Source organism: Anomaloglossus baeobatrachus, unplaced genomic scaffold (assembly GCF_048569485.1).
Source record: "Anomaloglossus baeobatrachus isolate aAnoBae1 unplaced genomic scaffold, aAnoBae1.hap1 Scaffold_573, whole genome shotgun sequence".
In the NCBI taxonomy this organism is placed as follows: Eukaryota; Metazoa; Chordata; class Amphibia; order Anura; family Aromobatidae; genus Anomaloglossus; species Anomaloglossus baeobatrachus.
In genome coordinates, this window is record NW_027444935.1 from 161,109 (window position 1) to 184,591 (window position 23,483).

At 46.7% G+C, this 23,483-nt stretch overlaps 18 non-coding genes across 18 annotated transcripts; all 18 read right to left on the bottom strand.

The window, feature by feature from the left end:
• Nucleotides 1–599: 599 nt before the first annotated feature.
• On the bottom strand, nt 600–790 carry LOC142284705 (U2 spliceosomal RNA). Its single transcript, XR_012746192.1, has one exon. It is a non-coding gene; the product is annotated as a U2 spliceosomal RNA (small nuclear RNA).
• A 1,117-nt stretch (nt 791–1,907) lies between these two features.
• Nucleotides 1,908–2,098, bottom strand: LOC142284706 (U2 spliceosomal RNA). The gene has a single exon (XR_012746193.1). It is a non-coding gene; the product is annotated as a U2 spliceosomal RNA (small nuclear RNA).
• Nucleotides 2,099–3,215: 1,117 nt separating this feature from the next.
• On the bottom strand, nt 3,216–3,406 carry LOC142284707 (U2 spliceosomal RNA). Its single transcript, XR_012746194.1, has one exon. It is a non-coding gene; the product is annotated as a U2 spliceosomal RNA (small nuclear RNA).
• A 1,117-nt stretch (nt 3,407–4,523) lies between these two features.
• On the bottom strand, nt 4,524–4,714 carry LOC142284708 (U2 spliceosomal RNA). Its single transcript, XR_012746195.1, has one exon. It is a non-coding gene; the product is annotated as a U2 spliceosomal RNA (small nuclear RNA).
• A 1,117-nt stretch (nt 4,715–5,831) lies between these two features.
• LOC142284709 (U2 spliceosomal RNA) lies at nt 5,832–6,022 on the bottom strand. Its single transcript, XR_012746196.1, has one exon. It is a non-coding gene; the product is annotated as a U2 spliceosomal RNA (small nuclear RNA).
• Nucleotides 6,023–7,139: 1,117 nt separating this feature from the next.
• LOC142284733 (U2 spliceosomal RNA) lies at nt 7,140–7,330 on the bottom strand. The gene has a single exon (XR_012746217.1). It is a non-coding gene; the product is annotated as a U2 spliceosomal RNA (small nuclear RNA).
• A 1,117-nt stretch (nt 7,331–8,447) lies between these two features.
• Nucleotides 8,448–8,638, bottom strand: LOC142284710 (U2 spliceosomal RNA). Its single transcript, XR_012746197.1, has one exon. It is a non-coding gene; the product is annotated as a U2 spliceosomal RNA (small nuclear RNA).
• A 1,117-nt stretch (nt 8,639–9,755) lies between these two features.
• Nucleotides 9,756–9,946, bottom strand: LOC142284711 (U2 spliceosomal RNA). Its single transcript, XR_012746198.1, has one exon. It is a non-coding gene; the product is annotated as a U2 spliceosomal RNA (small nuclear RNA).
• A 1,117-nt stretch (nt 9,947–11,063) lies between these two features.
• On the bottom strand, nt 11,064–11,254 carry LOC142284713 (U2 spliceosomal RNA). The gene has a single exon (XR_012746199.1). It is a non-coding gene; the product is annotated as a U2 spliceosomal RNA (small nuclear RNA).
• Nucleotides 11,255–12,371: 1,117 nt separating this feature from the next.
• Nucleotides 12,372–12,562, bottom strand: LOC142284714 (U2 spliceosomal RNA). Its single transcript, XR_012746200.1, has one exon. It is a non-coding gene; the product is annotated as a U2 spliceosomal RNA (small nuclear RNA).
• A 1,117-nt stretch (nt 12,563–13,679) lies between these two features.
• On the bottom strand, nt 13,680–13,870 carry LOC142284715 (U2 spliceosomal RNA). The gene has a single exon (XR_012746201.1). It is a non-coding gene; the product is annotated as a U2 spliceosomal RNA (small nuclear RNA).
• A 1,117-nt stretch (nt 13,871–14,987) lies between these two features.
• LOC142284717 (U2 spliceosomal RNA) lies at nt 14,988–15,178 on the bottom strand. Its single transcript, XR_012746203.1, has one exon. It is a non-coding gene; the product is annotated as a U2 spliceosomal RNA (small nuclear RNA).
• A 1,117-nt stretch (nt 15,179–16,295) lies between these two features.
• Nucleotides 16,296–16,486, bottom strand: LOC142284719 (U2 spliceosomal RNA). Its single transcript, XR_012746204.1, has one exon. It is a non-coding gene; the product is annotated as a U2 spliceosomal RNA (small nuclear RNA).
• A 1,117-nt stretch (nt 16,487–17,603) lies between these two features.
• Nucleotides 17,604–17,794, bottom strand: LOC142284720 (U2 spliceosomal RNA). Its single transcript, XR_012746205.1, has one exon. It is a non-coding gene; the product is annotated as a U2 spliceosomal RNA (small nuclear RNA).
• A 1,117-nt stretch (nt 17,795–18,911) lies between these two features.
• LOC142284721 (U2 spliceosomal RNA) lies at nt 18,912–19,102 on the bottom strand. The gene has a single exon (XR_012746206.1). It is a non-coding gene; the product is annotated as a U2 spliceosomal RNA (small nuclear RNA).
• A 1,117-nt stretch (nt 19,103–20,219) lies between these two features.
• Nucleotides 20,220–20,410, bottom strand: LOC142284722 (U2 spliceosomal RNA). The gene has a single exon (XR_012746207.1). It is a non-coding gene; the product is annotated as a U2 spliceosomal RNA (small nuclear RNA).
• A 1,117-nt stretch (nt 20,411–21,527) lies between these two features.
• Nucleotides 21,528–21,718, bottom strand: LOC142284723 (U2 spliceosomal RNA). The gene has a single exon (XR_012746208.1). It is a non-coding gene; the product is annotated as a U2 spliceosomal RNA (small nuclear RNA).
• Nucleotides 21,719–22,835: 1,117 nt separating this feature from the next.
• On the bottom strand, nt 22,836–23,026 carry LOC142284724 (U2 spliceosomal RNA). The gene has a single exon (XR_012746209.1). It is a non-coding gene; the product is annotated as a U2 spliceosomal RNA (small nuclear RNA).
• Between the last annotated feature and the right edge of the window lie 457 nt (nt 23,027–23,483).

The following is a 23,483-nucleotide window of genomic DNA, read 5'->3' on the forward strand; positions in this document are numbered from 1 at the left end:
CAGCTTGTTTTCTAGGCAGCAGCGCTATTGTGATGTCATCGGGGGGCATTGTGACAAGCCGCCAGTGTTCCGTCTCTTCATGTTGTGCACTGTTCAAACCGAAAATACATCAACAGGCAGGCTACAGAAAAGCTTACTAACAAAGGTTAGAGAGGGGCTTTCTCAGAGGGCTTTTTACAGTTTGTCTATTCCCAATTAGCCGGTTTAGTATACTTAATGAAAGTACTAATTCTTTCATAGGCCGCCCATTCTTAGTATTTGACGTTCAGGTAACAACAGGTAACTTTATTTGGAGTGGAAGCAGAGAGATAACACCAGATGCCAATTGTAGATCCTCTCACACCTGTGGTCACTGCAGCATCTGACTCCACTTTGTCCAAAAGGGATCTATTCCATTCAATTACACATGATCTAGATTAGACTGACAACAAGATACTGCACGGGACATAGCAGAGTTGGTGAAGTTGAGTGGTGATGAGTTTGCTATTTGGATGAATAAAGCAAGTAAAAAGTGTGTTAGATAAAAATTCATTTCAATTCGCTAATCGGGCTAATATGAATCAGGTGAATCGAGTTCTGCTTTTGGAAACTGGGTTAAGAAGGGGTGCACCGTTCCTGGAGGTACTGCAATACCAGGTCAATGCGTGGAGTGGACAGAGCAAGCTCTTTTTCCATCTCCCTGTTCTAAAAATCCATTTAATATATGGTCCCCAGATAGGGGACGTATCAGATATTAAACTGATAAGAACAGATACTACACTTGATCTTAGCCAAAAGGCCGAGAAGCGATAACCAGAATTGGTTTGGGCCTCGAGTGGCACCCTGGCCTATGCCGGACACATCTTAGGGAGAGAGAGCGAGAGGGAGACAAACCCACGCCTACACAAGACATTTTGTCACCCAAGCCAACCCTTGAAAAGGCTGCTTTGCAGAGCAAAAACAAGAAGAATGGTGCGTTTTGCAGCCGCCGCCCACTGCAATGAATCTGAATAACTCCTCCTTTAGGGCGCAAGCAACTCCCCTCCCCCTTGCAGTCTTTCCAATTCACGATACAAAAAGACGGACAGGACAGGTTGCCTGACTTTCCGTCACTGCCACCCTTTGCCATCCTTACCCGTAGAAAGCCCTTTCATCATCCCCAAACCCTAATCTTTTCCCTTTCCTTCCCAGCCCCCAAACCCTGCCCTCTGTACCTTTCTCACCACCCGCTTCCCTTCTCCTGTCATCCCCCTACCACCCGGGAAAAAAAGAGATTGCCCCCTCCTTCCACTAGCCCACCCTCCCACCCAAAGAACAACTTCTTCTGCGCAGCTTGTTTTCTAGGCAGCAGCGCTATTGTGATGTCATCGGGGGGCATTGTGACAAGCCGCCAGTGTTCCGTCTCTTCATGTTGTGCACTGTTCAAACCGAAAATACATCAACAGGCAGGCTACAGAAAAGCTTACTAACAAAGGTTAGAGAGGGGCTTTCTCAGAGGGCTTTTTACAGTTTGTCTATTCCCAATTAGCCGGTTTAGTATACTTAATGAAAGTACTAATTCTTTCATAGGCCGCCCATTCTTAGTATTTGACGTTCAGGTAACAACAGGTAACTTTATTTGGAGTGGAAGCAGAGAGATAACACCAGATGCCAATTGTACATCCTCTCACACCTGTGGTCACTGCAGCATCTGACTCCACTTTGTCCAAAAGGGATCTATTCCATTCAATTACACATGATCTAGATTAGACTGACAACAAGATACTGCACGGGACATAGCAGAGTTGGTGAAGTTGAGTGGTGATGAGTTTGCTATTTGGATGAATAAAGCAAGTAAAAAGTGTGTTAGATAAAAATTCATTTCAATTCGCTAATCGGGCTAATATGAATCAGGTGAATCGAGTTCTGCTTTTGGAAACTGGGTTAAGAAGGGGTGCACCGTTCCTGGAGGTACTGCAATACCAGGTCAATGCGTGGAGTGGACAGAGCAAGCTCTTTTTCCATCTCCCTGTTCTAAAAATCCATTTAATATATGGTCCCCAGATAGGGGACGTATCAGATATTAAACTGATAAGAACAGATACTACACTTGATCTTAGCCAAAAGGCCGAGAAGCGATAACCAGAATTGGTTTGGGCCTCGAGTGGCACCCTGGCCTATGCCGGACACATCTTAGGGAGAGAGAGCGAGAGGGAGACAAACCCACGCCTACACAAGACATTTTGTCACCCAAGCCAACCCTTGAAAAGGCTGCTTTGCAGAGCAAAAACAAGAAGAATGGTGCGTTTTGCAGCCGCCGCCCACTGCAATGAATCTGAATAACTCCTCCTTTAGGGCGCAAGCAACTCCCCTCCCCCTTGCAGTCTTTCCAATTCACGATACAAAAAGACGGACAGGACAGGTTGCCTGACTTTCCGTCACTGCCACCCTTTGCCATCCTTACCCGTAGAAAGCCCTTTCATCATCCCCAAACCCTAATCTTTTCCCTTTCCTTCCCAGCCCCCAAACCCTGCCCTCTGTACCTTTCTCACCACCCGCTTCCCTTCTCCTGTCATCCCCCTACCACCCGGGAAAAAAAGAGATTGCCCCCTCCTTCCACTAGCCCACCCTCCCACCCAAAGAACAACTTCTTCTGCGCAGCTTGTTTTCTAGGCAGCAGCGCTATTGTGATGTCATCGGGGGCCATTGTGACAAGCCGCCAGTGTTCCGTCTCTTCATGTTGTGCACTGTTCAAACCGAAAATACATCAACAGGCAGGCTACAGAAAAGCTTACTAACAAAGGTTAGAGAGGGGCTTTCTCAGAGGGCTTTTTACAGTTTGTCTATTCCCAATTAGCCGGTTTAGTATACTTAATGAAAGTACTAATTCTTTCATAGGCCGCCCATTCTTAGTATTTGACGTTCAGGTAACAACAGGTAACTTTATTTGGAGTGGAAGCAGAGAGATAACACCAGATGCCAATTGTAGATCCTCTCACACCTGTGGTCACTGCAGCATCTGACTCCACTTTGTCCAAAAGGGATCTATTCCATTCAATTACACATGATCTAGATTAGACTGACAACAAGATACTGCACGGGACATAGCAGAGTTGGTGAAGTTGAGTGGTGATGAGTTTGCTATTTGGATGAATAAAGCAAGTAAAAAGTGTGTTAGATAAAAATTCATTTCAATTCGCTAATCGGGCTAATATGAATCAGGTGAATCGAGTTCTGCTTTTGGAAACTGGGTTAAGAAGGGGTGCACCGTTCCTGGAGGTACTGCAATACCAGGTCAATGCGTGGAGTGGACAGAGCAAGCTCTTTTTCCATCTCCCTGTTCTAAAAATCCATTTAATATATGGTCCCCAGATAGGGGACGTATCAGATATTAAACTGATAAGAACAGATACTACACTTGATCTTAGCCAAAAGGCCGAGAAGCGATAACCAGAATTGGTTTGGGCCTCGAGTGGCACCCTGGCCTATGCCGGACACATCTTAGGGAGAGAGAGCGAGAGGGAGACAAACCCACGCCTACACAAGACATTTTGTCACCCAAGCCAACCCTTGAAAAGGCTGCTTTGCAGAGCAAAAACAAGAAGAATGGTGCGTTTTGCAGCCGCCGCCCACTGCAATGAATCTGAATAACTCCTCCTTTAGGGCGCAAGCAACTCCCCTCCCCCTTGCAGTCTTTCCAATTCACGATACAAAAAGACGGACAGGACAGGTTGCCTGACTTTCCGTCACTGCCACCCTTTGCCATCCTTACCCGTAGAAAGCCCTTTCATCATCCCCAAACCCTAATCTTTTCCCTTTCCTTCCCAGCCCCCAAACCCTGCCCTCTGTACCTTTCTCACCACCCGCTTCCCTTCTCCTGTCATCCCCCTACCACCCGGGAAAAAAAGAGATTGCCCCCTCCTTCCACTAGCCCACCCTCCCACCCAAAGAACAACTTCTTCTGCGCAGCTTGTTTTCTAGGCAGCAGCGCTATTGTGATGTCATCGGGGGGCATTGTGACAAGCCGCCAGTGTTCCGTCTCTTCATGTTGTGCACTGTTCAAACCGAAAATACATCAACAGGCAGGCTACAGAAAAGCTTACTAACAAAGGTTAGAGAGGGGCTTTCTCAGAGGGCTTTTTACAGTTTGTCTATTCCCAATTAGCCGGTTTAGTATACTTAATGAAAGTACTAATTCTTTCATAGGCCGCCCATTCTTAGTATTTGACGTTCAGGTAACAACAGGTAACTTTATTTGGAGTGGAAGCAGAGAGATAACACCAGATGCCAATTGTAGATCCTCTCACACCTGTGGTCACTGCAGCATCTGACTCCACTTTGTCCAAAAGGGATCTATTCCATTCAATTACACATGATCTAGATTAGACTGACAACAAGATACTGCACGGGACATAGCAGAGTTGGTGAAGTTGAGTGGTGATGAGTTTGCTATTTGGATGAATAAAGCAAGTAAAAAGTGTGTTAGATAAAAATTCATTTCAATTCGCTAATCGGGCTAATATGAATCAGGTGAATCGAGTTCTGCTTTTGGAAACTGGGTTAAGAAGGGGTGCACCGTTCCTGGAGGTACTGCAATACCAGGTCAATGCGTGGAGTGGACAGAGCAAGCTCTTTTTCCATCTCCCTGTTCTAAAAATCCATTTAATATATGGTCCCCAGATAGGGGACGTATCAGATATTAAACTGATAAGAACAGATACTACACTTGATCTTAGCCAAAAGGCCGAGAAGCGATAACCAGAATTGGTTTGGGCCTCGAGTGGCACCCTGGCCTATGCCGGACACATCTTAGGGAGAGAGAGCGAGAGGGAGACAAACCCACGCCTACACAAGACATTTTGTCACCCAAGCCAACCCTTGAAAAGGCTGCTTTGCAGAGCAAAAACAAGAAGAATGGTGCGTTTTGCAGCCGCCGCCCACTGCAATGAATCTGAATAACTCCTCCTTTAGGGCGCAAGCAACTCCCCTCCCCCTTGCAGTCTTTCCAATTCACGATACAAAAAGACGGACAGGACAGGTTGCCTGACTTTCCGTCACTGCCACCCTTTGCCATCCTTACCCGTAGAAAGCCCTTTCATCATCCCCAAACCCTAATCTTTTCCCTTTCCTTCCCAGCCCCCAAACCCTGCCCTCTGTACCTTTCTCACCACCCGCTTCCCTTCTCCTGTCATCCCCCTACCACCCGGGAAAAAAAGAGATTGCCCCCTCCTTCCACTAGCCCACCCTCCCACCCAAAGAACAACTTCTTCTGCGCAGCTTGTTTTCTAGGCAGCAGCGCTATTGTGATGTCATCGGGGGGCATTGTGACAAGCCGCCAGTGTTCCGTCTCTTCATGTTGTGCACTGTTCAAACCGAAAATACATCAACAGGCAGGCTACAGAAAAGCTTACTAACAAAGGTTAGAGAGGGGCTTTCTCAGAGGGCTTTTTACAGTTTGTCTATTCCCAATTAGCCGGTTTAGTATACTTAATGAAAGTACTAATTCTTTCATAGGCCGCCCATTCTTAGTATTTGACGTTCAGGTAACAACAGGTAACTTTATTTGGAGTGGAAGCAGAGAGATAACACCAGATGCCAATTGTAGATCCTCTCACACCTGTGGTCACTGCAGCATCTGACTCCACTTTGTCCAAAAGGGATCTATTCCATTCAATTACACATGATCTAGATTAGACTGACAACAAGATACTGCACGGGACATAGCAGAGTTGGTGAAGTTGAGTGGTGATGAGTTTGCTATTTGGATGAATAAAGCAAGTAAAAAGTGTGTTAGATAAAAATTCATTTCAATTCGCTAATCGGGCTAATATGAATCAGGTGAATCGAGTTCTGCTTTTGGAAACTGGGTTAAGAAGGGGTGCACCGTTCCTGGAGGTACTGCAATACCAGGTCAATGCGTGGAGTGGACAGAGCAAGCTCTTTTTCCATCTCCCTGTTCTAAAAATCCATTTAATATATGGTCCCCAGATAGGGGACGTATCAGATATTAAACTGATAAGAACAGATACTACACTTGATCTTAGCCAAAAGGCCGAGAAGCGATAACCAGAATTGGTTTGGGCCTCGAGTGGCACCCTGGCCTATGCCGGACACATCTTAGGGAGAGAGAGCGAGAGGGAGACAAACCCACGCCTACACAAGACATTTTGTCACCCAAGCCAACCCTTGAAAAGGCTGCTTTGCAGAGCAAAAACAAGAAGAATGGTGCGTTTTGCAGCCGCCGCCCACTGCAATGAATCTGAATAACTCCTCCTTTAGGGCGCAAGCAACTCCCCTCCCCCTTGCAGTCTTTCCAATTCACGATACAAAAAGACGGACAGGACAGGTTGCCTGACTTTCCGTCACTGCCACCCTTTGCCATCCTTACCCGTAGAAAGCCCTTTCATCATCCCCAAACCCTAATCTTTTCCCTTTCCTTCCCAGCCCCCAAACCCTGCCCTCTGTACCTTTCTCACCACCCGCTTCCCTTCTCCTGTCATCCCCCTACCACCCGGGAAAAAAAGAGATTGCCCCCTCCTTCCACTAGCCCACCCTCCCACCCAAAGAACAACTTCTTCTGCGCAGCTTGTTTTCTAGGCAGCAGCGCTATTGTGATGTCATCGGGGGGCATTGTGACAAGCCGCCAGTGTTCCGTCTCTTCATGTTGTGCACTGTTCAAACCGAAAATACATCAACAGGCAGGCTACAGAAAAGCTTACTAACAAAGGTTAGAGAGGGGCTTTCTCAGAGGGCTTTTTACAGTTTGTCTATTCCCAATTAGCCGGTTTAGTATACTTAATGAAAGTACTAATTCTTTCATAGGCCGCCCATTCTTAGTATTTGACGTTCAGGTAACAACAGGTAACTTTATTTGGAGTGGAAGCAGAGAGATAACACCAGATGCCAATTGTAGATCCTCTCACACCTGTGGTCACTGCAGCATCTGACTCCACTTTGTCCAAAAGGGATCTATTCCATTCAATTACACATGATCTAGATTAGACTGACAACAAGATACTGCACGGGACATAGCAGAGTTGGTGAAGTTGAGTGGTGATGAGTTTGCTATTTGGATGAATAAAGCAAGTAAAAAGTGTGTTAGATAAAAATTCATTTCAATTCGCTAATCGGGCTAATATGAATCAGGTGAATCGAGTTCTGCTTTTGGAAACTGGGTTAAGAAGGGGTGCACCGTTCCTGGAGGTACTGCAATACCAGGTCAATGCGTGGAGTGGACGGAGCAAGCTCTTTTTCCATCTCCCTGTTCTAAAAATCCATTTAATATATGGTCCCCAGATAGGGGACGTATCAGATATTAAACTGATAAGAACAGATACTACACTTGATCTTAGCCAAAAGGCCGAGAAGCGATAACCAGAATTGGTTTGGGCCTCGAGTGGCACCCTGGCCTATGCCGGACACATCTTAGGGAGAGAGAGCGAGAGGGAGACAAACCCACGCCTACACAAGACATTTTGTCACCCAAGCCAACCCTTGAAAAGGCTGCTTTGCAGAGCAAAAACAAGAAGAATGGTGCGTTTTGCAGCCGCCGCCCACTGCAATGAATCTGAATAACTCCTCCTTTAGGGCGCAAGCAACTCCCCTCCCCCTTGCAGTCTTTCCAATTCACGATACAAAAAGACGGACAGGACAGGTTGCCTGACTTTCCGTCACTGCCACCCTTTGCCATCCTTACCCGTAGAAAGCCCTTTCATCATCCCCAAACCCTAATCTTTTCCCTTTCCTTCCCAGCCCCCAAACCCTGCCCTCTGTACCTTTCTCACCACCCGCTTCCCTTCTCCTGTCATCCCCCTACCACCCGGGAAAAAAAGAGATTGCCCCCTCCTTCCACTAGCCCACCCTCCCACCCAAAGAACAACTTCTTCTGCGCAGCTTGTTTTCTAGGCAGCAGCGCTATTGTGATGTCATCGGGGGGCATTGTGACAAGCCGCCAGTGTTCCGTCTCTTCATGTTGTGCACTGTTCAAACCGAAAATACATCAACAGGCAGGCTACAGAAAAGCTTACTAACAAAGGTTAGAGAGGGGCTTTCTCAGAGGGCTTTTTACAGTTTGTCTATTCCCAATTAGCCGGTTTAGTATACTTAATGAAAGTACTAATTCTTTCATAGGCCGCCCATTCTTAGTATTTGACGTTCAGGTAACAACAGGTAACTTTATTTGGAGTGGAAGCAGAGAGATAACACCAGATGCCAATTGTAGATCCTCTCACACCTGTGGTCACTGCAGCATCTGACTCCACTTTGTCCAAAAGGGATCTATTCCATTCAATTACACATGATCTAGATTAGACTGACAACAAGATACTGCACGGGACATAGCAGAGTTGGTGAAGTTGAGTGGTGATGAGTTTGCTATTTGGATGAATAAAGCAAGTAAAAAGTGTGTTAGATAAAAATTCATTTCAATTCGCTAATCGGGCTAATATGAATCAGGTGAATCGAGTTCTGCTTTTGGAAACTGGGTTAAGAAGGGGTGCACCGTTCCTGGAGGTACTGCAATACCAGGTCAATGCGTGGAGTGGACAGAGCAAGCTCTTTTTCCATCTCCCTGTTCTAAAAATCCATTTAATATATGGTCCCCAGATAGGGGACGTATCAGATATTAAACTGATAAGAACAGATACTACACTTGATCTTAGCCAAAAGGCCGAGAAGCGATAACCAGAATTGGTTTGGGCCTCGAGTGGCACCCTGGCCTATGCCGGACACATCTTAGGGAGAGAGAGCGAGAGGGAGACAAACCCACGCCTACACAAGACATTTTGTCACCCAAGCCAACCCTTGAAAAGGCTGCTTTGCAGAGCAAAAACAAGAAGAATGGTGCGTTTTGCAGCCGCCGCCCACTGCAATGAATCTGAATAACTCCTCCTTTAGGGCGCAAGCAACTCCCCTCCCCCTTGCAGTCTTTCCAATTCACGATACAAAAAGACGGACAGGACAGGTTGCCTGACTTTCCGTCACTGCCACCCTTTGCCATCCTTACCCGTAGAAAGCCCTTTCATCATCCCCAAACCCTAATCTTTTCCCTTTCCTTCCCAGCCCCCAAACCCTGCCCTCTGTACCTTTCTCACCACCCGCTTCCCTTCTCCTGTCATCCCCCTACCACCCGGGAAAAAAAGAGATTGCCCCCTCCTTCCACTAGCCCACCCTCCCACCCAAAGAACAACTTCTTCTGCGCAGCTTGTTTTCTAGGCAGCAGCGCTATTGTGATGTCATCGGGGGGCATTGTGACAAGCCGCCAGTGTTCCGTCTCTTCATGTTGTGCACTGTTCAAACCGAAAATACATCAACAGGCAGGCTACAGAAAAGCTTACTAACAAAGGTTAGAGAGGGGCTTTCTCAGAGGGCTTTTTACAGTTTGTCTATTCCCAATTAGCCGGTTTAGTATACTTAATGAAAGTACTAATTCTTTCATAGGCCGCCCATTCTTAGTATTTGACGTTCAGGTAACAACAGGTAACTTTATTTGGAGTGGAAGCAGAGAGATAACACCAGATGCCAATTGTAGATCCTCTCACACCTGTGGTCACTGCAGCATCTGACTCCACTTTGTCCAAAAGGGATCTATTCCATTCAATTACACATGATCTAGATTAGACTGACAACAAGATACTGCACGGGACATAGCAGAGTTGGTGAAGTTGAGTGGTGATGAGTTTGCTATTTGGATGAATAAAGCAAGTAAAAAGTGTGTTAGATAAAAATTCATTTCAATTCGCTAATCGGGCTAATATGAATCAGGTGAATCGAGTTCTGCTTTTGGAAACTGGGTTAAGAAGGGGTGCACCGTTCCTGGAGGTACTGCAATACCAGGTCAATGCGTGGAGTGGACAGAGCAAGCTCTTTTTCCATCTCCCTGTTCTAAAAATCCATTTAATATATGGTCCCCAGATAGGGGACGTATCAGATATTAAACTGATAAGAACAGATACTACACTTGATCTTAGCCAAAAGGCCGAGAAGCGATAACCAGAATTGGTTTGGGCCTCGAGTGGCACCCTGGCCTATGCCGGACACATCTTAGGGAGAGAGAGCGAGAGGGAGACAAACCCACGCCTACACAAGACATTTTGTCACCCAAGCCAACCCTTGAAAAGGCTGCTTTGCAGAGCAAAAACAAGAAGAATGGTGCGTTTTGCAGCCGCCGCCCACTGCAATGAATCTGAATAACTCCTCCTTTAGGGCGCAAGCAACTCCCCTCCCCCTTGCAGTCTTTCCAATTCACGATACAAAAAGACGGACAGGACAGGTTGCCTGACTTTCCGTCACTGCCACCCTTTGCCATCCTTACCCGTAGAAAGCCCTTTCATCATCCCCAAACCCTAATCTTTTCCCTTTCCTTCCCAGCCCCCAAACCCTGCCCTCTGTACCTTTCTCACCACCCGCTTCCCTTCTCCTGTCATCCCCCTACCACCCGGGAAAAAAAGAGATTGCCCCCTCCTTCCACTAGCCCACCCTCCCACCCAAAGAACAACTTCTTCTGCGCAGCTTGTTTTCTAGGCAGCAGCGCTATTGTGATGTCATCGGGGGGCATTGTGACAAGCCGCCAGTGTTCCGTCTCTTCATGTTGTGCACTGTTCAAACCGAAAATACATCAACAGGCAGGCTACAGAAAAGCTTACTAACAAAGGTTAGAGAGGGGCTTTCTCAGAGGGCTTTTTACAGTTTGTCTATTCCCAATTAGCCGGTTTAGTATACTTAATGAAAGTACTAATTCTTTCATAGGCCGCCCATTCTTAGTATTTGACGTTCAGGTAACAACAGGTAACTTTATTTGGAGTGGAAGCAGAGAGATAACACCAGATGCCAATTGTAGATCCTCTCACACCTGTGGTCACTGCAGCATCTGACTCCACTTTGTCCAAAAGGGATCTATTCCATTCAATTACACATGATCTAGATTAGACTGACAACAAGATACTGCACGGGACATAGCAGAGTTGGTGAAGTTGAGTGGTGATGAGTTTGCTATTTGGATGAATAAAGCAAGTAAAAAGTGTGTTAGATAAAAATTCATTTCAATTCGCTAATCGGGCTAATATGAATCAGGTGAATCGAGTTCTGCTTTTGGAAACTGGGTTAAGAAGGGGTGCACCGTTCCTGGAGGTACTGCAATACCAGGTCAATGCGTGGAGTGGACAGAGCAAGCTCTTTTTCCATCTCCCTGTTCTAAAAATCCATTTAATATATGGTCCCCAGATAGGGGACGTATCAGATATTAAACTGATAAGAACAGATACTACACTTGATCTTAGCCAAAAGGCCGAGAAGCGATAACCAGAATTGGTTTGGGCCTCGAGTGGCACCCTGGCCTATGCCGGACACATCTTAGGGAGAGAGAGCGAGAGGGAGACAAACCCACGCCTACACAAGACATTTTGTCACCCAAGCCAACCCTTGAAAAGGCTGCTTTGCAGAGCAAAAACAAGAAGAATGGTGCGTTTTGCAGCCGCCGCCCACTGCAATGAATCTGAATAACTCCTCCTTTAGGGCGCAAGCAACTCCCCTCCCCCTTGCAGTCTTTCCAATTCACGATACAAAAAGACGGACAGGACAGGTTGCCTGACTTTCCGTCACTGCCACCCTTTGCCATCCTTACCCGTAGAAAGCCCTTTCATCATCCCCAAACCCTAATCTTTTCCCTTTCCTTCCCAGCCCCCAAACCCTGCCCTCTGTACCTTTCTCACCACCCGCTTCCCTTCTCCTGTCATCCCCCTACCACCCGGGAAAAAAAGAGATTGCCCCCTCCTTCCACTAGCCCACCCTCCCACCCAAAGAACAACTTCTTCTGCGCAGCTTGTTTTCTAGGCAGCAGCGCTATTGTGATGTCATCGGGGGGCATTGTGACAAGCCGCCAGTGTTCCGTCTCTTCATGTTGTGCACTGTTCAAACCGAAAATACATCAACAGGCAGGCTACAGAAAAGCTTACTAACAAAGGTTAGAGAGGGGCTTTCTCAGAGGGCTTTTTACAGTTTGTCTATTCCCAATTAGCCGGTTTAGTATACTTAATGAAAGTACTAATTCTTTCATAGGCCGCCCATTCTTAGTATTTGACGTTCAGGTAACAACAGGTAACTTTATTTGGAGTGGAAGCAGAGAGATAACACCAGATGCCAATTGTAGATCCTCTCACACCTGTGGTCACTGCAGCATCTGACTCCACTTTGTCCAAAAGGGATCTATTCCATTCAATTACACATGATCTAGATTAGACTGACAACAAGATACTGCACGGGACATAGCAGAGTTGGTGAAGTTGAGTGGTGATGAGTTTGCTATTTGGATGAATAAAGCAAGTAAAAAGTGTGTTAGATAAAAATTCATTTCAATTCGCTAATCGGGCTAATATGAATCAGGTGAATCGAGTTCTGCTTTTGGAAACTGGGTTAAGAAGGGGTGCACCGTTCCTGGAGGTACTGCAATACCAGGTCAATGCGTGGAGTGGACAGAGCAAGCTCTTTTTCCATCTCCCTGTTCTAAAAATCCATTTAATATATGGTCCCCAGATAGGGGACGTATCAGATATTAAACTGATAAGAACAGATACTACACTTGATCTTAGCCAAAAGGCCGAGAAGCGATAACCAGAATTGGTTTGGGCCTCGAGTGGCACCCTGGCCTATGCCGGACACATCTTAGGGAGAGAGAGCGAGAGGGAGACAAACCCACGCCTACACAAGACATTTTGTCACCCAAGCCAACCCTTGAAAAGGCTGCTTTGCAGAGCAAAAACAAGAAGAATGGTGCGTTTTGCAGCCGCCGCCCACTGCAATGAATCTGAATAACTCCTCCTTTAGGGCGCAAGCAACTCCCCTCCCCCTTGCAGTCTTTCCAATTCACGATACAAAAAGACGGACAGGACAGGTTGCCTGACTTTCCGTCACTGCCACCCTTTGCCATCCTTACCCGTAGAAAGCCCTTTCATCATCCCCAAACCCTAATCTTTTCCCTTTCCTTCCCAGCCCCCAAACCCTGCCCTCTGTACCTTTCTCACCACCCGCTTCCCTTCTCCTGTCATCCCCCTACCACCCGGGAAAAAAAGAGATTGCCCCCTCCTTCCACTAGCCCACCCTCCCACCCAAAGAACAACTTCTTCTGCGCAGCTTGTTTTCTAGGCAGCAGCGCTATTGTGATGTCATCGGGGGGCATTGTGACAAGCCGCCAGTGTTCCGTCTCTTCATGTTGTGCACTGTTCAAACCGAAAATACATCAACAGGCAGGCTACAGAAAAGCTTACTAACAAAGGTTAGAGAGGGGCTTTCTCAGAGGGCTTTTTACAGTTTGTCTATTCCCAATTAGCCGGTTTAGTATACTTAATGAAAGTACTAATTCTTTCATAGGCCGCCCATTCTTAGTATTTGACGTTCAGGTAACAACAGGTAACTTTATTTGGAGTGGAAGCAGAGAGATAACACCAGATGCCAATTGTAGATCCTCTCACACCTGTGGTCACTGCAGCATCTGACTCCACTTTGTCCAAAAGGGATCTATTCCATTCAATTACACATGATCTAGATTAGACTGACAACAAGATACTGCACGGGACATAGCAGAGTTGGTGAAGTTGAGTGGTGATGAGTTTGCTATTTGGATGAATAAAGCAAGTAAAAAGTGTGTTAGATAAAAATTCATTTCAATTCGCTAATCGGGCTAATATGAATCAGGTGAATCGAGTTCTGCTTTTGGAAACTGGGTTAAGAAGGGGTGCACCGTTCCTGGAGGTACTGCAATACCAGGTCAATGCGTGGAGTGGACAGAGCAAGCTCTTTTTCCATCTCCCTGTTCTAAAAATCCATTTAATATATGGTCCCCAGATAGGGGACGTATCAGATATTAAACTGATAAGAACAGATACTACACTTGATCTTAGCCAAAAGGCCGAGAAGCGATAACCAGAATTGGTTTGGGCCTCGAGTGGCACCCTGGCCTATGCCGGACACATCTTAGGGAGAGAGAGCGAGAGGGAGACAAACCCACGCCTACACAAGACATTTTGTCACCCAAGCCAACCCTTGAAAAGGCTGCTTTGCAGAGCAAAAACAAGAAGAATGGTGCGTTTTGCAGCCGCCGCCCACTGCAATGAATCTGAATAACTCCTCCTTTAGGGCGCAAGCAACTCCCCTCCCCCTTGCAGTCTTTCCAATTCACGATACAAAAAGACGGACAGGACAGGTTGCCTGACTTTCCGTCACTGCCACCCTTTGCCATCCTTACCCGTAGAAAGCCCTTTCATCATCCCCAAACCCTAATCTTTTCCCTTTCCTTCCCAGCCCCCAAACCCTGCCCTCTGTACCTTTCTCACCACCCGCTTCCCTTCTCCTGTCATCCCCCTACCACCCGGGAAAAAAAGAGATTGCCCCCTCCTTCCACTAGCCCACCCTCCCACCCAAAGAACAACTTCTTCTGCGCAGCTTGTTTTCTAGGCAGCAGCGCTATTGTGATGTCATCGGGGGGCATTGTGACAAGCCGCCAGTGTTCCGTCTCTTCATGTTGTGCACTGTTCAAACCGAAAATACATCAACAGGCAGGCTACAGAAAAGCTTACTAACAAAGGTTAGAGAGGGGCTTTCTCAGAGGGCTTTTTACAGTTTGTCTATTCCCAATTAGCCGGTTTAGTATACTTAATGAAAGTACTAATTCTTTCATAGGCCGCCCATTCTTAGTATTTGACGTTCAGGTAACAACAGGTAACTTTATTTGGAGTGGAAGCAGAGAGATAACACCAGATGCCAATTGTAGATCCTCTCACACCTGTGGTCACTGCAGCATCTGACTCCACTTTGTCCAAAAGGGATCTATTCCATTCAATTACACATGATCTAGATTAGACTGACAACAAGATACTGCACGGGACATAGCAGAGTTGGTGAAGTTGAGTGGTGATGAGTTTGCTATTTGGATGAATAAAGCAAGTAAAAAGTGTGTTAGATAAAAATTCATTTCAATTCGCTAATCGGGCTAATATGAATCAGGTGAATCGAGTTCTGCTTTTGGAAACTGGGTTAAGAAGGGGTGCACCGTTCCTGGAGGTACTGCAATACCAGGTCAATGCGTGGAGTGGACAGAGCAAGCTCTTTTTCCATCTCCCTGTTCTAAAAATCCATTTAATATATGGTCCCCAGATAGGGGACGTATCAGATATTAAACTGATAAGAACAGATACTACACTTGATCTTAGCCAAAAGGCCGAGAAGCGATAACCAGAATTGGTTTGGGCCTCGAGTGGCACCCTGGCCTATGCCGGACACATCTTAGGGAGAGAGAGCGAGAGGGAGACAAACCCACGCCTACACAAGACATTTTGTCACCCAAGCCAACCCTTGAAAAGGCTGCTTTGCAGAGCAAAAACAAGAAGAATGGTGCGTTTTGCAGCCGCCGCCCACTGCAATGAATCTGAATAACTCCTCCTTTAGGGCGCAAGCAACTCCCCTCCCCCTTGCAGTCTTTCCAATTCACGATACAAAAAGACGGACAGGACAGGTTGCCTGACTTTCCGTCACTGCCACCCTTTGCCATCCTTACCCGTAGAAAGCCCTTTCATCATCCCCAAACCCTAATCTTTTCCCTTTCCTTCCCAGCCCCCAAACCCTGCCCTCTGTACCTTTCTCACCACCCGCTTCCCTTCTCCTGTCATCCCCCTACCACCCGGGAAAAAAAGAGATTGCCCCCTCCTTCCACTAGCCCACCCTCCCACCCAAAGAACAACTTCTTCTGCGCAGCTTGTTTTCTAGGCAGCAGCGCTATTGTGATGTCATCGGGGGGCATTGTGACAAGCCGCCAGTGTTCCGTCTCTTCATGTTGTGCACTGTTCAAACCGAAAATACATCAAGAGGCAGGCTACAGAAAAGCTTACTAACAAAGGTTAGAGAGGGGCTTTCTCAGAGGGCTTTTTACAGTTTGTCTATTCCCAATTAGCCGGTTTAGTATACTTAATGAAAGTACTAATTCTTTCATAGGCCGCCCATTCTTAGTATTTGACGTTCAGGTAACAACAGGTAACTTTATTTGGAGTGGAAGCAGAGAGATAACACCAGATGCCAATTGTAGATCCTCTCACACCTGTGGTCACTGCAGCATCTGACTCCACTTTGTCCAAAAGGGATCTATTCCATTCAATTACACATGATCTAGATTAGACTGACAACAAGATACTGCACGGGACATAGCAGAGTTGGTGAAGTTGAGTGGTGATGAGTTTGCTATTTGGATGAATAAAGCAAGTAAAAAGTGTGTTAGATAAAAATTCATTTCAATTCGCTAATCGGGCTAATATGAATCAGGTGAATCGAGTTCTGCTTTTGGAAACTGGGTTAAGAAGGGGTGCACCGTTCCTGGAGGTACTGCAATACCAGGTCAATGCGTGGAGTGGACAGAGCAAGCTCTTTTTCCATCTCCCTGTTCTAAAAATCCATTTAATATATGGTCCCCAGATAGGGGACGTATCAGATATTAAACTGATAAGAACAGATACTACACTTGATCTTAGCCAAAAGGCCGAGAAGCGATAACCAGAATTGGTTTGGGCCTCGAGTGGCACCCTGGCCTATGCCGGACACATCTTAGGGAGAGAGAGCGAGAGGGAGACAAACCCACGCCTACACAAGACATTTTGTCACCCAAGCCAACCCTTGAAAAGGCTGCTTTGCAGAGCAAAAACAAGAAGAATGGTGCGTTTTGCAGCCGCCGCCCACTGCAATGAATCTGAATAACTCCTCCTTTAGGGCGCAAGCAACTCCCCTCCCCCTTGCAGTCTTTCCAATTCACGATACAAAAAGACGGACAGGACAGGTTGCCTGACTTTCCGTCACTGCCACCCTTTGCCATCCTTACCCGTAGAAAGCCCTTTCATCATCCCCAAACCCTAATCTTTTCCCTTTCCTTCCCAGCCCCCAAACCCTGCCCTCTGTACCTTTCTCACCACCCGCTTCCCTTCTCCTGTCATCCCCCTACCACCCGGGAAAAAAAGAGATTGCCCCCTCCTTCCACTAGCCCACCCTCCCACCCAAAGAACAACTTCTTCTGCGCAGCTTGTTTTCTAGGCAGCAGCGCTATTGTGATGTCATCGGGGGGCATTGTGACAAGCCGCCAGTGTTCCGTCTCTTCATGTTGTGCACTGTTCAAACCGAAAATACATCAACAGGCAGGCTACAGAAAAGCTTACTAACAAAGGTTAGAGAGGGGCTTTCTCAGAGGGCTTTTTACAGTTTGTCTATTCCCAATTAGCCGGTTTAGTATACTTAATGAAAGTACTAATTCTTTCATAGGCCGCCCATTCTTAGTATTTGACGTTCAGGTAACAACAGGTAACTTTATTTGGAGTGGAAGCAGAGAGATAACACCAGATGCCAATTGTAGATCCTCTCACACCTGTGGTCACTGCAGCATCTGACTCCACTTTGTCCAAAAGGGATCTATTCCATTCAATTACACATGATCTAGATTAGACTGACAACAAGATACTGCACGGGACATAGCAGAGTTGGTGAAGTTGAGTGGTGATGAGTTTGCTATTTGGATGAATAAAGCAAGTAAAAAGTGTGTTAGATAAAAATTCATTTCAATTCGCTAATCGGGCTAATATGAATCAGGTGAATCGAGTTCTGCTTTTGGAAACTGGGTTAAGAAGGGGTGCACCGTTCCTGGAGGTACTGCAATACCAGGTCAATGCGTGGAGTGGACAGAGCAAGCTCTTTTTCCATCTCCCTGTTCTAAAAATCCATTTAATATATGGTCCCCAGATAGGGGACGTATCAGATATTAAACTGATAAGAACAGATACTACACTTGATCTTAGCCAAAAGGCCGAGAAGCGATAACCAGAATTGGTTTGGGCCTCGAGTGGCACCCTGGCCTATGCCGGACACATCTTAGGGAGAGAGAGCGAGAGGGAGACAAACCCACGCCTACACAAGACATTTTGTCACCCAAGCCAACCCTTGAAAAGGCTGCTTTGCAGAGCAAAAACAAGAAGAATGGTGCGTTTTGCAGCCGCCGCCCACTGCAATGAATCTGAATAACTCCTCCTTTAGGGCGCAAGCAACTCCCCTCCCCCTTGCAGTCTTTCCAATTCACGATACAAAAAGACGGACAGGACAGGTTGCCTGACTTTCCGTCACTGCCACCCTTTGCCATCCTTACCCGTAGAAAGCCCTTTCATCATCCCCAAACCCTAATCTTTTCCCTTTCCTTCCCAGCCCCCAAACCCTGCCCTCTGTACCTTTCTCACCACCCGCTTCCCTTCTCCTGTCATCCCCCTACCACCCGGGAAAAAAAGAGATTGCCCCCTCCTTCCACTAGCCCACCCTCCCACCCAAAGAACAACTTCTTCTGCGCAGCTTGTTTTCTAGGCAGCAGCGCTATTGTGATGTCATCGGGGGGCATTGTGACAAGCCGCCAGTGTTCCGTCTCTTCATGTTGTGCACTGTTCAAACCGAAAATACATCAACAGGCAGGCTACAGAAAAGCTTACTAACAAAGGTTAGAGAGGGGCTTTCTCAGAGGGCTTTTTACAGTTTGTCTATTCCCAATTAGCCGGTTTAGTATACTTAATGAAAGTACTAATTCTTTCATAGGCCGCCCATTCTTAGTATTTGACGTTCAGGTAACAACAGGTAACTTTATTTGGAGTGGAAGCAGAGAGATAACACCAGATGCCAATTGTAGATCCTCTCACACCTGTGGTCACTGCAGCATCTGACTCCACTTTGTCCAAAAGGGATCTATTCCATTCAATTACACATGATCTAGATTAGACTGACAACAAGATACTGCACGGGACATAGCAGAGTTGGTGAAGTTGAGTGGTGATGAGTTTGCTATTTGGATGAATAAAGCAAGTAAAAAGTGTGTTAGATAAAAATTCATTTCAATTCGCTAATCGGGCTAATATGAATCAGGTGAATCGAGTTCTGCTTTTGGAAACTGGGTTAAGAAGGGGTGCACCGTTCCTGGAGGTACTGCAATACCAGGTCAATGCGTGGAGTGGACAGAGCAAGCTCTTTTTCCATCTCCCTGTTCTAAAAATCCATTTAATATATGGTCCCCAGATAGGGGACGTATCAGATATTAAACTGATAAGAACAGATACTACACTTGATCTTAGCCAAAAGGCCGAGAAGCGATAACCAGAATTGGTTTGGGCCTCGAGTGGCACCCTGGCCTATGCCGGACACATCTTAGGGAGAGAGAGCGAGAGGGAGACAAACCCACGCCTACACAAGACATTTTGTCACCCAAGCCAACCCTTGAAAAGGCTGCTTTGCAGAGCAAAAACAAGAAGAATGGTGCGTTTTGCAGCCGCCGCCCACTGCAATGAATCTGAATAACTCCTCCTTTAGGGCGCAAGCAACTCCCCTCCCCCTTGCAGTCTTTCCAATTCACGATACAAAAAGACGGACAGGACAGGTTGCCTGACTTTCCGTCACTGCCACCCTTTGCCATCCTTACCCGTAGAAAGCCCTTTCATCATCCCCAAACCCTAATCTTTTCCCTTTCCTTCCCAGCCCCCAAACCCTGCCCTCTGTACCTTTCTCACCACCCGCTTCCCTTCTCCTGTCATCCCCCTACCACCCGGGAAAAAAAGAGATTGCCCCCTCCTTCCACTAGCCCACCCTCCCACCCAAAGAACAACTTCTTCTGCGCAGCTTGTTTTCTAGGCAGCAGCGCTATTGTGATGTCATCGGGGGGCATTGTGACAAGCCGCCAGTGTTCCGTCTCTTCATGTTGTGCACTGTTCAAACCGAAAATACATCAACAGGCAGGCTACAGAAAAGCTTACTAACAAAGGTTAGAGAGGGGCTTTCTCAGAGGGCTTTTTACAGTTTGTCTATTCCCAATTAGCCGGTTTAGTATACTTAATGAAAGTACTAATTCTTTCATAGGCCGCCCATTCTTAGTATTTGACGTTCAGGTAACAACAGGTAACTTTATTTGGAGTGGAAGCAGAGAGATAACACCAGATGCCAATTGTAGATCCTCTCACACCTGTGGTCACTGCAGCATCTGACTCCACTTTGTCCAAAAGGGATCTATTCCATTCAATTACACATGATCTAGATTAGACTGACAACAAGATACTGCACGGGACATAGCAGAGTTGGTGAAGTTGAGTGGTGATGAGTTTGCTATTTGGATGAATAAAGCAAGTAAAAAGTGTGTTAGATAAAAATTCATTTCAATTCGCTAATCGGGCTAATATGAATCAGGTGAATCGAGTTCTGCTTTTGGAAACTGGGTTAAGAAGGGGTGCACCGTTCCTGGAGGTACTGCAATACCAGGTCAATGCGTGGAGTGGACAGAGCAAGCTCTTTTTCCATCTCCCTGTTCTAAAAATCCATTTAATATATGGTCCCCAGATAGGGGACGTATCAGATATTAAACTGATAAGAACAGATACTACACTTGATCTTAGCCAAAAGGCCGAGAAGCGATAACCAGAATTGGTTTGGGCCTCGAGTGGCACCCTGGCCTATGCCGGACACATCTTAGGGAGAGAGAGCGAGAGGGAGACAAACCCACGCCTACACAAGACATTTTGTCACCCAAGCCAACCCTTGAAAAGGCTGCTTTGCAGAGCAAAAACAAGAAGAATGGTGCGTTTTGCAGCCGCCGCCCACTGCAATGAATCTGAATAACTCCTCCTTTAGGGCGCAAGCAACTCCCCTCCCCCTTGCAGTCTTTCCAATTCACGATACAAAAAGACGGACAGGACAGGTTGCCTGACTTTCCGTCACTGCCACCCTTTGCCATCCTTACCCGTAGAAAGCCCTTTCATCATCCCCAAACCCTAATCTTTTCCCTTTCCTTCCCAGCCCCCAAACCCTGCCCTCTGTACCTTTCTCACCACCCGCTTCCCTTCTCCTGTCATCCCCCTACCACCCGGGAAAAAAAGAGATTGCCCCCTCCTTCCACTAGCCCACCCTCCCACCCAAAGAACAACTTCTTCTGCGCAGCTTGTTTTCTAGGCAGCAGCGCTATTGTGATGTCATCGGGGGGCATTGTGACAAGCCGCCAGTGTTCCGTCTCTTCATGTTGTGCACTGTTCAAACCGAAAATACATCAACAGGCAGGCTACAGAAAAGCTTACTAACAAAGGTTAGAGAGGGGCTTTCTCAGAGGGCTTTTTACAGTTTGTCTATTCCCAATTAGCCGGTTTAGTATACTTAATGAAAGTACTAATTCTTTCATAGGCCGCCCATTCTTAGTATTTGACGTTCAGGTAACAACAGGTAACTTTATTTGGAGTGGAAGCAGAGAGATAACACCAGATGCCAATTGTAGATCCTCTCACACCTGTGGTCACTGCAGCATCTGACTCCACTTTGTCCAAAAGGGATCTATTCCATTCAATTACACATGATCTAGATTAGACTGACAACAAGATACTGCACGGGACATAGCAGAGTTGGTGAAGTTGAGTGGTGATGAGTTTGCTATTTGGATGAATAAAGCAAGTAAAAAGTGTGTTAGATAAAAATTCATTTCAATTCGCTAATCGGGCTAATATGAATCAGGTGAATCGAGTTCTGCTTTTGGAAACTGGGTTAAGAAGGGGTGCACCGTTCCTGGAGGTACTGCAATACCAGGTCAATGCGTGGAGTGGACAGAGCAAGCTCTTTTTCCATCTCCCTGTTCTAAAAATCCATTTAATATATGGTCCCCAGATAGGGGACGTATCAGATATTAAACTGATAAGAACAGATACTACACTTGATCTTAGCCAAAAGGCCGAGAAGCGATAACCAGAATTGGTTTGGGCCTCGAGTGGCACCCTGGCCTATGCCGGACACATCTTAGGGAGAGAGAGCGAGAGGGAGACAAACCCACGCCTACACAAGACATTTTGTCACCCAAGCCAACCCTTGAAAAGGCTGCTTTGCAGAGCAAAAACAAGAAGAATGGTGCGTTTTGCAGCCGCCGCCCACTGCAATGAATCTGAATAACTCCTCCTTTAGGGCGCAAGCAACTCCCCTCCCCCTTGCAGTCTTTCCAATTCACGATACAAAAAGACGGACAGGACAGGTTGCCTGACTTTCCGTCACTGCCACCCTTTGCCATCCTTACCCGTAGAAAGCCCTTTCATCATCCCCAAACCCTAATCTTTTCCCTTTCCTTCCCAGCCCCCAAACCCTGCCCTCTGTACCTTTCTCACCACCCGCTTCCCTTCTCCTGTCATCCCCCTACCACCCGGGAAAAAAAGAGATTGCCCCCTCCTTCCACTAGCCCACCCTCCCACCCAAAGAACAACTTCTTCTGCGCAGCTTGTTTTCTAGGCAGCAGCGCTATTGTGATGTCATCGGGGGGCATTGTGACAAGCCGCCAGTGTTCCGTCTCTTCATGTTGTGCACTGTTCAAACCGAAAATACATCAACAGGCAGGCTACAGAAAAGCTTACTAACAAAGGTTAGAGAGGGGCTTTCTCAGAGGGCTTTTTACAGTTTGTCTATTCCCAATTAGCCGGTTTAGTATACTTAATGAAAGTACTAATTCTTTCATAGGCCGCCCATTCTTAGTATTTGACGTTCAGGTAACAACAGGTAACTTTATTTGGAGTGGAAGCAGAGAGATAACACCAGATGCCAATTGTAGATCCTCTCACACCTGTGGTCACTGCAGCATCTGACTCCACTTTGTCCAAAAGGGATCTATTCCATTCAATTACACATGATCTAGATTAGACTGACAACAAGATACTGCACGGGACATAGCAGAGTTGGTGAAGTTGAGTGGTGATGAGTTTGCTATTTGGATGAATAAAGCAAGTAAAAAGTGTGTTAGATAAAAATTCATTTCAATTCGCTAATCGGGCTAATATGAATCAGGTGAATCGAGTTCTGCTTTTGGAAACTGGGTTAAGAAGGGGTGCACCGTTCCTGGAGGTACTGCAATACCAGGTCAATGCGTGGAGTGGACAGAGCAAGCTCTTTTTCCATCTCCCTGTTCTAAAAATCCATTTAATATATGGTCCCCAGATAGGGGACGTATCAGATATTAAACTGATAAGAACAGATACTACACTTGATCTTAGCCAAAAGGCCGAGAAGCGATAACCAGAATTGGTTTGGGCCTCGAGTGGCACCCTGGCCTATGCCGGACACATCTTAGGGAGAGAGAGCGAGAGGGAGACAAACCCACGCCTACACAAGACATTTTGTCACCCAAGCCAACCCTTGAAAAGGCTGCTTTGCAGAGCAAAAACAAGAAGAATGGTGCGTTTTGCAGCCGCCGCCCACTGCCATGAATCTGAATAACTCCTCCTTTAGGGCGCAAGCAACTCCCCTCCCCCTTGCAGTCTTTCCAATTCACGATACAAAAAGACGGACAGGACAGGTTGCCTGACTTTCCGTCACTGCCACCCTTTGCCATCCTTACCCGTAGAAAGCCCTTTCATCATCCCCAAACCCTAATCTTTTCCCTTTCCTTCCCAGCCCCCAAACCCTGCCCTCTGTACCTTTCTCACCACCCGCTTCCCTTCTCCTGTCATCCCCCTACCACCCGGGAAAAA